Here is a 14,216-nt window from a genome sequence, read left to right as displayed (position 1 = left end):
CTTGGTTTACCTCAGGTGGTGAGATACAGCCCTGAGTGAACTCCACGCTCAGTGTGGAGTCTGCTGAAGACTCTCTCCTTCTCTCTCTGTCCCTTCCTCCTTCTCCCTCCCTCTCTCAAATTTAAAAAAAAAAAAAATTGTTTTTTTTTAAATATGGAGACATATGGAGAAGTTAGAACCAGTAAACTGTAGGGGCATGGCAAGAGTATCTGCCTTTACTGCCTGGATGTTACTCCTTATTTTCTCTCTCCCATAACTTCACCCTATCCTTTCCTATTTGCTCTTTCACAATAGCTTTTTTTTTTTTTTAAGATTTTATTTATTTATTTGACACTCAGAGATCACAAGTAGACAGAGAGGCAGAGAGAGAGGTGGAAGCACACTCCCTGCTGAGCAGAGAGCATGATGCAGGGCTTGATCCCAGGACCCTGGGATCATGACCTGAGCCGAAGTCAGAGGCTTTAACCCACTAAGCCACTCAGGTGCCCCCACAATAGCTTTTAAACATGTAAAAACATCTCCCACAATAAGGCATTAAGCAAAATACATAAGAAAATAAAATATACAGCCTTCCTCAACTCTACATATTTTCAGCTATTACTCTATTTCTAGCTGTATTAGTCCATACCTACTGTTTATACTAGATTTTCCACCACCACCTTAAAAGTATTTTTGCTGAGACTGTGGAGGTGGGATACATAGAGTGCCCTGGAATGGTGCTGGTGATTCGTGGCTGCTGTGACCGAGCCACGGGCAAGGAGCTATCCCAGGCTCTGGGGAAGTAAGGCACAGGAGGGGCTGAACCCACTGCCAATGCTGGAGCCATGGAAATCGGGGTGGAGATCAGTCGAAGATCTGGAGTGCCATTAAAGGGAAATTACAAGACCTTACATTGATGAAGAACTTCTTGATAACATTATAGTAATGGTGGCCAACAAGAAAGTCAGGACCAAATGACAGAGGACCTGTCCTTGTTCCTAGGGAACAACATGATTCATCGTTATGGTGTATTAGATAAACTTGGCTATGTTACAACTGACCCATCCAGTCTAAAGTCTTCTGAAACCAACATCTTTGATAATAATGTGTCTTCAAAAAAGAGCAGTTTCAGTCAGGGGGATGAGAGAAGGCATAAAGCTGCAGTGCTGCCCCTGCCATTGCTAGCACTAGACCTAAAAAAAGAGATTCCAGGTCTCTCCTCGTTTACAAGTGCAGAAAACTACTAAGTCAGACAGACTTATGATGATGGAGCTGCAACCTGATTAATGTCAGCTATGAAGTCTCTGAGGCAGACAGCACCCTTTGAAGATGTGATTGATACTGAGTCAGAACTAGATGACCCCATTGATGAAGACGTCAGTTTTGTGCAGAAGAATCCCTTATCTCAGAAAAAACCCTACAGTGACAGTTTCATATAATTCTTCTCACACTTCTATTGAAAATTGTCAACCACCTGCAAGTCAAAATGCAGACAGTGGTTCTCATTTAAAAAAATTTTTTTTTTTTTTTTAGATTTGAGGGAGCGAAAGCGAGAACAGGCAGACAGAATGGCAGGCAGAGACAGAGGGAGAAGCAGGCTCCCTGCCGAGCAAGGAGCCCGATGTGGGACTCGATCCCAGGACACTGGGATCATGACCGGAGCCAAAGGCAGCTGCCTAACCAACTGAGCCACCCAGGCATCCCAGTGGTTCTCATTTAAATAAGCTGCAATTTCAGCAGCAGCAAAATGGTATTTGTGCCACCAAGCAACCTATATACCGATATACAGAATAGCCAGGTATATAAAATAGGACATTTTTGTGAACCATAAGTGCTTAACAGCTTAGAAGAGACTTATAGAACCTTCTTCAGAAACAACTCAGAAAAAAATAAGTATTGAGGAAGAAAATTTTCAGAAGAGGAAGTTGCTTGTGGTAAGTTCAACTGTTAAAGTAAAAAAATTCCATCATGTTGGTGAAGAAGAGGAGGAAGATGATGATTTTGGGTATCATAGAGGAAGCATCCCTAGCAGTGTGTCAAGTGCCAGCAAATCCTGAAAGGAGACCTTTGCTTCCACCTTCTAAACAAGCTAACAAGAATCTAATTTTGAAAGCTGTATCTGAAGTTCAAGAATCTATAACAAAACAACTAACTCTTCTAGTCTCACAGAAACAGACACTTCCAGTTGCTCCCAGAACTTGAACTTCTCAAGAAGAATTGCTGACAGAAATGGTCCAGGGGCAAAGGAAGACTCCCAGAATAAATCTCCCCATTAAAGAAGAGGAAACAAAGGGATATAATAAAGAAAAAAGCCCAGGAACTCAACAGAGGCAGTGGTTATCCTGACTGCTAATTGAGGCAGTAATGGCAGAAACATTGCAGATCAGTTAAGATTACTATGACATGGAATCCATAGTCCATGCAGACACAAGACCATTTATTCCGAAGAAGCCAAAGCTATCTGAGGAAACAGTAGTGGCTCCAAACCAAGAATGGGGGATGAAGACTGGAGCTACCCTTCAGGTACTTTCAGGACACCTTAGGCAGATGGAATCTTGTACCACCAGATAAACCTGCAAGTCCCAAATTTATAGTGACACTGGATGGTGTCCCCAGGCTCCGAGAATACATGTCAGATCAAGAGGAGAACATGTGTTTTGAAGTAGTGAAACCTGTAAACCAAAATGCATGCAACCTCAAACAAGGGACTCAGAGTTCTCCTCCATCCACAGCACTTGCAATTGATGAGCAGGCAGCTTGATGAGCCAAATGGTAGCTTTTCAGAAGGGAGATGAGTGAGGGAGTGTGTTCCAGAAACCAGAAAGATTTTTTTGAAATGTTGCAAATACTTGCCTGCCTTAAAAATGGGGATGAGTGTGCTTACCATCACCCTGTTTCACTTGCAAAGCCTTCCCCATTGTAAATTTACTGAAAAAAAAATGTTTGTTCTTTCATCCAAATTGAAAATGATACAAAATGTACTAAACCAGATTGTTCCTTCCCTCATATGAGTCTAAGAATTCCAGTAGTGTCTCCAAAGCCAGCAATTGCAAAACCAGTGCCACCTTCTAGCTTCTAATAGTCAACTGTGCCATTATTTCCCTGCTTGTAAGAAAATGGAAAGTCCCTTCTATCATCCAAAACACTGCAGATGTAACACTCAGTGTACAAGACCTGACTACTCATTTTATCATCCTTCAATGACTGTGCCAACACAACATTCCTTGAAATGGATTCGACCTCATACCAGTGAATGACACTCAGTCTTACTTGGCAGAAGATTGTGGAGTATCCACCCACTGACAAAAGTAATTCTGCAGACCTTGTCAAATCTTTGAAACTTGGAAACATTGCTCTCATAATATTGAGTTTACCGCCTACCTAAAGTGTCTAATTTTTCAAGTTTGTAAGTTTATTAAGTGGTTTTAACATTGGGTGTTTTTTGTTGTTTGTTTTGGTTATGAAAAGACCATTTAAGGAAAAGTTAGATTCTATTAAAACATTTCAAGCATGTTTGTTAAAAAAAAAAAAAAAAAAAGCCAAAGCACCTAATGATTGACTTATTCGTAAATCTGACTCCATAGTTTTGTCTCATTTACTCTCTGCAACGTGTTCTTTATTTTTTTGCATTCTATGATTTGGTTAGTTCTAGGTTAACATTTGTTAACCTGTCTCTCTAGCCACTTTTATTTTCCTTTATTATATTCTCTTCTTCAGCCACTCTATAAATTCAGTGCTTCCAGTATTTCTAATTGATTCCACCCATTTACATGGCTTGAGCTATCTCTTGCATATTTTAATGACTCAAATTATTATCCTTACCTTCATTCTAATTCCTCAGTGACAGAAATATTTATTCTAATAATGACTATTTATTCAAATAATGACTACCTTTACCACTCAAACTCAATGTGCCTCAGAAAGAAATCATCTTCTGAGATGTCATATCTCCTTCTAAAAGTACTGGTACAGCCACTATTTTCTAAGCTAGCCTTTAATTTGTAGTTGTGTCTTACTTTTTTTTCTTTATAGCCTCCCCCACTTACAGTTCCATTTGTTCAGAAGCTCATATCCAAGGGGTACCTGGGTAGCTCAGTTGCTTAAACAATAGACTACTGATTTTGGCTCTGGTCATGACCTCAGGGTTTTGAGATCAAGCCCCAAGTTGGGCTCCATGCTGAGCATGGAGCTGCTTAAGATTCTCTCTCCCTCTCCCTTGGCCCCCAATACCCCTCCTGATCCTATGCATGCTCTCTCTCTCTCTCTCTCTCAAAAAGAAAAGAGCCTCATATCCAGGATACAAACTTTTTTTTTAACCTTAATTACTATGAATAACATCTTAATTGATACTGTTACATCCCACTCTAAATGTCCTTTAGAAAATTTCTACTCTTACTAAACAGTGATTGTTTTAAAATGCAAATATAAACAAGCTATAGCACTAAATAATATTCAAAATAAAGAACAATCTCTTTAATGTATTATAAATATTATGTCATCATCTGTTTTCAAACATGATGAAATATTTTTATTCTCTGGTCCCACCATGCATATTTGTTTGTTTTTGTCATCCTGAGAGCTCTTCCTAACTGTCTGGCTAATTTCTCTTCAGCCTATAGACTCTAACTCAGGTGACATTTCCTCCAAAAAGCCTTCCAAGTGGTAAGTGTAACTTAGGTACCTCAAGTGGTAAATATCAATTCTATGTGTTTTTATAACACCTTGTTTCTGTTTCTGAATGAATGAATATAAAATGAATCATGGTATGTTTAATTGTTTGCATTTTCCCACAGAATCATAAGTTTTGTTTTGTTTTTTGTTTATCTTTTTTAAACTTTTATTTAAATTCTACTTAGTTCACATATACTATAATACTGGTTTCAGGAATAGAATTTAGTGATTTATCACTTACATATAATAGCCAGCTCATCACAAGTACCCTCCCTAACACCTGTCACCATTTAGTCCATCCCCCTATCCACTTTCCCTCCATCAACCATCAGTTTGTTCTTTATAATTAAGAGTTTCTTATGGTTTTCCTTACTCTCTCTTTCTCTCTCTCTCTCTCTCTCTGAACCATAAGCTTTTGAAGGCAAAACACGTTCATGTATATTTTTATTCTTATTTCCTGGAAATTTCCCAAGAAGGAGCTAAAATAAATGGACACTTAACAAATGAACATTTAAGCAAGTACATATATTTCAGGATTCTGTGATCAATTTCTTGTACCTGTTATACAATAGTGTGGAATTGTGAAGGCATGACAACACCTATGTATCTTAACTCATGTTTCTATGAGGAATAATACTTATTCAAATCCAACATAAATCCATGCTGAAATACCATCCCACATCTTTTTAAGAATGTCAAAGGCAACAGAGGATCCCTGACTTATGTAAAAGAAAGTCTGGAAGTGATATTTCTCATAAACAAGACAAGATAACCTGATCTCCTTAAAACTGTGTTTTTCTTTTGTTCTGCCTTCTGTGGTGATTTCACAGTTTCTTTAAGACATATGAAGAAAAGAAACTAGTTTTCTGTTGGATTGGATCAATCCTGCCCCAACTGGTTTGTAGAGGAGAAATATGTCTCAAGTACAAATGAATACACCTTTAAGAACCCACCTTTTCTTCCTTCCATCTTCATTCTTTCCTTCCTTCCATCCTTCATTCCTTTTTTCTTCCTTCCTCCTCCCTCCCTCCCTTATTCTCCTACCCTCTCTTCTTCCTCCTCCTCCTACTCCCCCTCCCTGCACCTGTCTATGTGTCTGTCACTGTTGCTCTGTTTTATTTTACTTTCTTTGCTTTTGGCCTATGGTAACTCTTCAACCATCTCAGTACTATTTATAAATATATAAATATGCAGGTGAAGAGTATTCTACTATAGAACATAGACATATTTAAGAGCTCTCATTTCATCTGTCATTAGGTATAAAGGAACAGATTACAAAAGACTGAGAGAGTCCAACAGTACAGAAGGGCAGAAAAAAATCAAGTATATCTGAAAGTCACCACAAAATCAATTTCTTACTACAAAGGGGTCATGTTTTCAGGTATATTAAATAACAATACACCCTGTTGGTTCTTTAATGTATAAAAGATCATACATCAAAACATCAATGGGATTTTATGTAAGTTTACATTAGAGTTCTTCAGATCATTCATATAAGAGAATGTAATCTGTTTAACACTGGAGGCAACAATGAAGTTGAACTGTCCTACATGTTATATAAACATTCACTTTTCATATAAAAATGAACATCTTAATAAGTTAATTTTTAGCTATCCATGAAAGGTCTTCTTTATACTCAGCATTTTATAATGGATGGTATGTTTAATTAATGAGTTAGTCCTATAAATACTGAGTGACTATAGAGTCAAGACACTGTGCTAAGTGATAGTGATATGTAGATGAAAAACATCCTTTGAAAAAGGATTTAATATAATTGAGAAGCAAAAAAGATAGTTGAAATGTAGTTACTGCTTTAAAAACAATAGCATTTATAGGGACACCTGGGTGGCTCAGTCAGTTAATTTCACTTGACTTCATTTCAGTTCATGATCTCAGAGTCCTGAGACCTAGCCCCTCCAGCTCTGTGCTCAGTGGGGAGTCTCCTAGAGATTCTCTCTCTCCCTCAACTTTCCCCCTGCTCACATGATAGCATGCACTCTCTCTCTCTCAAATAAATAAATATTTAAAAAATGATTGTATTGTATGGTGACAATAGCTACACTTGTGGTGAGCATGACATAACCTATGGACTTATGTAACCACTATGTACACCTGAAACTAATGTTACATTGTGTGTCAAATATACTTCAGTAAATAAATAAAATGCAAGAAAATAATAAAAATATAGTATTTATTAAGATAAATGTAAATATTTTGAAAAAGGAGTCTTCAGTCCTCTGAAAACATAAATAGATAAATAGAGACCTGAGCTTCTAAAAGGAAATAGCCTAACTTTACTAACAGGCATTTTTTGAATGGATAGTCATATGAATTAAGATAACGATAAAATCTAGAAGCTGAAATTTTGTTCCCTATTTGGTTACAAATCACAAGGGACTTACCCCTCCCAAAAAGGTGGTGCCATTCACTAAAATTTATCATAGTCCATGTAAGGAATCTGTTGGTTTATTGTTCAGGAATAAAAACTATGCTAAAGAAAAAGTATGAAACCTTCCATTAAGCATAATTGAAAGGGAGTGTCCTTAGTGATTCTTTTATCAGTTTGCACATAATGCCATTTTACATTGCTATTCTCATTTGAATATGAATTACTATATAGCAAATTATTACTTTTAGCCTGTTTTTTTAAATAAATAAATATTGCTAAGTAAGAGTAGTAGTATTTTTCATGTTAGAAATCTGCAAAGAATGGTCAGTACAAAACCTAGTCATCATCCTGTGTGTCCTAATTACATGATTTTTCAAAACGGAGTAGATACATCTAAAAATGATGATAACCATATCATAATCATAATCACCATATCGACTGATATATATATATAGAGAGAGAGAGAGAGAGAAATTTGTCTATATAAATATATATATATATTTATATAGATAAAGCATATATATGATTTCTATGCACATTAGAACTAGAAGTGAGGGGAACCTCGGTGGCTCAGTCAGTTAAGTGTCTGCCTTCAGCTTGGGTCGTGATCCCAGGGTCCTGGGATGGAGTCCCACATCAGACTCCTCGCTCAGTGGGGAGCCTACTTCTCCCTCTGCCTACCACTCATCCTGCTTGTGCTTGCTCTCTCTTGCTTTCTCTCTCTCTGACAAATAAATAAAAAATCTTAAAAAATTTAAAAAAAACTAGAAGTAAAGACATTTTACTGTATAATAAATGGATGTAATTTTATACAAAATTAAATACAGGTCCTTGTTAATTAAAGTAGTGGAAAATAGAGTTCTGATTTTAAACATATTTAAAGTGTATTTTTAATTCACTACATTAACACAAGGTTTGAATGAGTGATTATACATGCTTTATTATACACTACAATTTTAATTACCACAAATGTGTTTATAATAAGATTATGATACACACATGCTATTTCACAAGCATAACATGGATATTTAGTTGGAACTGAAAAACAACTTCACTAAAATTATAATTTAATCTTTTTCCATAAGAAGAATTTATTGTGTCATCAATGTAATTTCCGTAGAAATTATCTACTGAAAGCCCATTCCATGAGGTAAACTGACAGTAACTGGATGAGGATATGTTTTTGTGTTTTTTTAAAGATTTTATTTATTTATTTGACAGACAGAGATTACAAGTAGGCAGAGAAGCAGGCAGAGAGAGAGGAAGGGAAGCAGGCCCCCTGCTGAGCAGAGAGCCCGATGTGGGACTCCATCCCAGGACCCTGAGATCATGACGTGAGCCGAAGGCAGCGGCTTAACCCACTGAGCCACCCAGGTGCCTGAGGATGTGTTCTTGATGGGTGGAACCAATCCCTGCTTCTAGTAAACCTGGCTGCCCCAACAACTGACTGAATAAATTTTATCAAGTGAAGTAACCTGTCTTATATTCCCCATCTCTATTATGGGAATCAAAGAAGCACCTCTTTTATACTATTGTTGAGTAATACCTAAAATAAAATATGTAAATGGCTCAGTGGCTGGTAGAGTAGACCTGTAACAAATATAAACTATAGATAGCTAGATTAAAAAATCATAAATTTTGACGTAATAGAGATAAAGCTTAATTGGGTGACTAAAGATAATTGAGAGGACCAATTTATACAATTTGACTTTTGGATTTAATTTGCATATTCTTTTTTTTTTTCTTTTCTTTCTTTCTTTCTTTCTTTCTTCTTCTTCTTCTTTTTTTTAATTTATTTGACACAGAGTGAGAGAGCACAACAGGGGAAGCAGCAGAGGGAGAGAGAGAAGCAGGCTCCCCACTAGGCAGGGACCCTGATGTGGGGCTTGATCCCAGAACCCTGAGATCATGACCTGAGCTGAAGGCAGACAATTAACAGAATGAGCTACTCAGAAACCCCTAATCTGTGTATTCTCTAACTGCAATCCTATTTCTCTACCCATTACAAATTACACTATAAAAAGATTTCCTTTTCAGTAACAATACAAGAGAGAAAACATGATAAAGTATAAAAAATAAGGAATTTGCTCATACACTGGGCCTAAATCCTAAATGTAATACTTACCAATTTTAATACTAGAGAAGTCATTTAAAATTTCTGAAGTTATTTAATACTTTAACTTCTTTTTCATAAAATATAATGAAAATAAATCTTATATCCCAAAGATATTTAAGGTTTAAATAAGAAATACATATGAGAGGATATATGCCATTGTTATTAGTTATAGTTTTCATTAAAATGAAGCTCAATAAATTTATACACAAAGCCCATACTAATTCAAAGTCCCTGAAGTATTTTTATGAATTAGTTTTTTAAGTAAAAATTATAATTTTATATGTAATTAATTTACACAAAAAAATATTTCTAGTTGTGTGGTTTGCTCAAGAAATTACTGAAGAAATGTTCTATAGTGTAAAGTTTTACAAAAAAAGATTAAAAAATGTGAAGTGTTTAAAATGATGGAGGTATGTAATTTATGTTATTTTGAAACAGTTTTGTCTAATACAGATTTCATGATTTTCAATTTAGATTCAAAAGAAAAAAATCATTGTTTTAGTAAATAACTGAAATGCAATTGAAATTTTTGTAAGGAGAAATCCAAGAAATATATTTAAAGGAGTCACTTCACACGTGTGTCATATACAGTCACTGATTTATCAGCTCTAATTAACTGAATGCAAAATATATTAAAGAATAGTTTTATTCCAAATTCATATTAGAAACACACACTACTAAAAAAAAAAAACAAAGAACAAAAAAAAAGGTACATTCAAGTTTCACATGTAGAAAATTAACACTTTATTCTTTATTTAAATAAAGTTTTTAATAAACTTGTCCCATTCAAAATAGAGATACTCTTAAATATGTAATTTACACTATTTTTAGAAGATTAATTTCTCCTCATTCATAGAATCTGTTTTGCTTATATATTCTTGTATGTAATTTTTAGGCAACTATTTTGTAATAGCTTAAGGTAGAAACATGAAAATATATCTTCAATAAAAGACATGCCAAGTTTTTTTTTTTACTCTAATTAAAAAGAGTGTTTCAGAGGATTTCTGTTAATTGAAATATTTTGCTATATTTCAAAACTCAACTGTGAGCTATTACTGAGAAACAGAAAATATTCCCCCATAACATCCCTAAGTGATTTTAACATTTCAACCTTAATTTCTTAAAGTAGGTGGAAATGTTGAACTAGAAAATAAAAGCAGACCACCATAGCTCAGTCATGAATCTTAACAGAATTCGTATTTCTTTAATCCAAACACCCTTTGGTGAAGGAAATGTTGGTATGGGGTCAACTATTTGGAAGAGCAAGTTCAGTACCTCCCCAAGGCCATGTGCTTGATTGTGCCCTAAAGCCTCCAAGTTTTCCTTTCTTGCTTAAATTTCACGTATTCATACATTCACTCATTTATTCAATAAGTACTTTTAAGCATTAACATATGTGAGGAAGTGTTCTAGGTTATGAGGATATCAAGGTAAATAAGACATAAAATTTACTCTCATGTTGTTACAAGGATTTTTAAAATATTTATAACTGTATTACAATAGTATAATATGAAAGAATCACATTACAAAATAGTGTAAGCAGTGACCATATCTAACTGAGGTAAAAAATGAGGTGAAGCTTAAAGGCAGGACGATCTTAATTCATCACCCAACTGGACCAGCTCTTCCAGAACAATGACCAGAGCAAGCCAAAATTTATCATTACCCTATTTAAAGGAGAGTAGGATTATGAGGAAAGATAGAGAAGAGAAATGGCTAAGAAAGACTGAGGAATAAACTTGAGCCACTTCAGAAAGACAAAGACCATAGCCTACTGGAACAATACTAGTGGCTACAAAAGGACAGGGAGATGGATTTTTTTTTTTTTTAAAGATTTTATTTATTTATTTGACAGAGAGAAATCACAAGTAGATGGAGAGGCAGGCAGAGAGAGAGAGAGGGAAGCAAACTCCCTGCTGAGCAGAGAGCCCGATGCGGGACTCGATCCCAGGACCCTGAGATCATGACCTGAGCCGAAGGCAGCGGCTTAACCCACTGAGCCACCCAGGCGCCCCGGGAGATGGAATTTTAATGGTACTGTTTACAAATGGCAGAAGAACCTCTAGAATCACCTTATATAACAAGTGTCTCTGAGAACTCTAAAGCTATCCCACGCATGCTATTTATGGCCATGCTGCCTGATACTGTTTCCAAATTGCGATGCTGAATACTTCGTAATTATGTATATAGAGGACACAGTACAATATTGATTTGCTTCAGGTTTTGCCACACATCTGGGAAATCACATTCTGAAAGCATTGCATTTTATATTTGTTTCCCCCCTCGGATATAACCTAGAATAAACTCAGTTTTACTGTGGAAAAATAAAGAAGAAAAATGTATCCTTAAAGAATCAGAACCTCCTTAGAATCTAGAGAAATAAAGTAAATGGCAATATTATTTATTCTGCTAACATAACCTTTAATTTGCATGCAAATTTTTAATTTTAATGTAATGAAAGTATCTGGTATATATACATATGATTTACTTTAGAGAATTTTAGGAAAAATAAATCTAAAGTTGATAAAATAATGTATTTGACATTATCAAAATGTATGTATGCATTTGAGATAATCAAAATGTATGTAATGTATTTGAGATAATCAAAATGAGTTAACACTGAATCATAATGGAATTTTATATTCAAAGTTGAAGTTGTCAAACTTTTTTCCCATCTTGGAGCATCCACACACTACAGGAAAGCACAAAAAGAACATCAGCTGTAAGTGCATGTTTCTTCCACTTATATTGTAATGGCTACTAGTCAGTTGTATGGCACACCTACTCACAAAGGAGATTGAGGAAAAAAAGTGTGGCTTTATGACCAGGTCTAAGAGGGAAGAGTGCTGCAGGAGGCTGTTTCAGTAACTCTGGAACAAGAAACAACACATTTGGACTAAGAAGTGTAGGAATAAATAAATGAAAAATATTAGGGATGATTAATTTGTAGGGTTTTGTAATTAGTTCAATATGAAGGTGAAAAAGGAAAGACACTGAGACTTAGTAGTAGCAAATATGGCTAGATATTAGATTAAGAATGTTATTAATCAGTGACAAATTCACAAGCAAAAGTCTAAGTCCACTTTGGGCAGAGGTACAATATACACATATACACATATGCTTACACGATGTGTGTGTGTGTTCTATTTTAAAAAGAAAATTGTTATGGAAAACTATTTTAGTTCAGGATATTAAAGAACGGATGCATTAATCATCCATTTCTAATACAGTTCACAACGTTCCCTCAATTATTTCATTTAAATCCCTTAAAATCAATGCAAAGGTTAAATTTACCCTTGCAGTCCAGGTAAGTATGCAGTAAGTAAATCATAACTGAACCTTGAAATCTTGAATTGCAAAGTTAATATACCTAAGTAACTGTATCTTAAATGAGAACACACCTTAACTTTAACTCTAAAAATATTTTGGCAAAGCTACTTTCAGCAATATTATCTCTGGCAAACCACACTTAATTTCAAACTCACAAACTTCACCTTTGGCAGTTACAACTCAGCTAACCACCTCACCATGAGAGATTTAACCTCTAGTAGTAATCATGCAATCCAAATTTTATAACTTCGTCTTCAATTAATTGATTTGTAAGACACCATGGAAATCCTTTACTGAATCAGTAAATAATGACAGAAGTGGAAAAACTACATTTATTCAGGTTTAAATTCCCCTCTTTTACTGATCTTTGCTCCAATGTCTAAAGAAAGCAATAACACAAAAATTAGAGAGGAAATAAATCCAGTTTCTACTAACTATGTAGATTAGAAAACTAGTTATGAGTTTGATATTTTGTTATGTGACTAGTTTTATTAATTCTGTGATTATTATGGAGTGGAGATAGAAGAACACATTGTGATATTAAGAATGTATTTTTAGGGGCTCTTGGGTGGTTCAGTTAGCTGAGCATCTGACTCTTTTTTTTTTTTTTTTTTTTTATTTATTTGTTTGACAGACAGATTACAAGTAAGCACAGAAGCAGGCAGAGAGAGAGAGAGAGAGAGGAGGAAGCAGGCTCCCCGCTGAGCAGGGAGCCCGATGCGGGGCTCGATCCCAGGACCCTGGGACCATGACCTGAGCTGAAGTTAGAGGCTTTAACCCACTGGGCCACCCAGGTGCCCCTGAGCATCTGACTCTTGATTTCATCTCAGGTCATGACCTCAGGGTCATGAGATGGAGCCTGGGGTCAGGCTCCTCACTCAGGTGCAGAGTCAGCTTGAGATCCCTTCCTTCTCTCCCTCCCTTTCCCCTTCCCCCTGTTCACATACTCCTTCTCTCTCTCTCAAATAAATATACAAATAAAATCTTGAAAAAAATGCATTTGTATTAATTGCAAAAAGAAAACCAGAAATAATGCCCTAAAATTCGTTTATCAGCTCTGATTGTGTAGCCTTTTCTCCTGATGTTGATTGTCTCCACATGGCTATTTATCCTGAATTTCTTGGATAAGTGATTATCTTGAGTAAGATCCAAAATCATTTTAGAATCTTGGACTCTATTCCAAAGCGCAGCAGACACAGTTACCAATAATGCAAAGAATTTAAACACAAATTTCTTGAGAAGCCATATCTTGGATTAAATTGATCCTTTTTCTATTTCTAGTCTCAAATATGTATATATATATATATATATATATATGTGTGTGTGTGTGTGTGTGTGTATGTGTGTGTATAACATTATATATATATTTATATATATTGCTTTATATGTATAATATATAAATACATATATATGTATTTTTAAATAGGGATCTATAATATTAAAAAAAAGTTCACCTGCAAATTATCAAAGACATGCAAATATAACTGACAGCAAGTTAAAATTTTGAAAAATCACCCCAAATGACTAACACTGTTGAGGGGGATAGTCAAGTAAATTGCTGCTAACAATTTATACTATAGCAAGCTATGTGGAAAACATCCTATCTTCAATCTCCCAGCTCAACAAAGAACATTTGTTCTTATTTCACTGAAAAAATGCAGATGATCAAGCAAGAAATATCCCATATAACAATCTATAAACTTATCTCTATCTATTGCAATATTATTTTGC

General features: G+C 35.3%; 1 pseudogene; it reads left to right on the top strand.

Annotated features, from left to right (window-relative positions):
• Positions 1-824: 824 nt before the first annotated feature.
• Positions 825-3,236, top strand: LOC122904018 (annotated as a pseudogene).
• Positions 3,237-14,216: the final 10,980 nt, after the last annotated feature.

Source organism: Neovison vison, chromosome 4, assembly GCF_020171115.1.
Source record: "Neovison vison isolate M4711 chromosome 4, ASM_NN_V1, whole genome shotgun sequence".
Taxonomy (NCBI): Eukaryota; Metazoa; Chordata; class Mammalia; order Carnivora; family Mustelidae; genus Neogale; species Neogale vison.
Note: the sequence above shows the minus strand (reverse complement) of the source record. Positions and strands in the feature narration are given on the sequence as shown.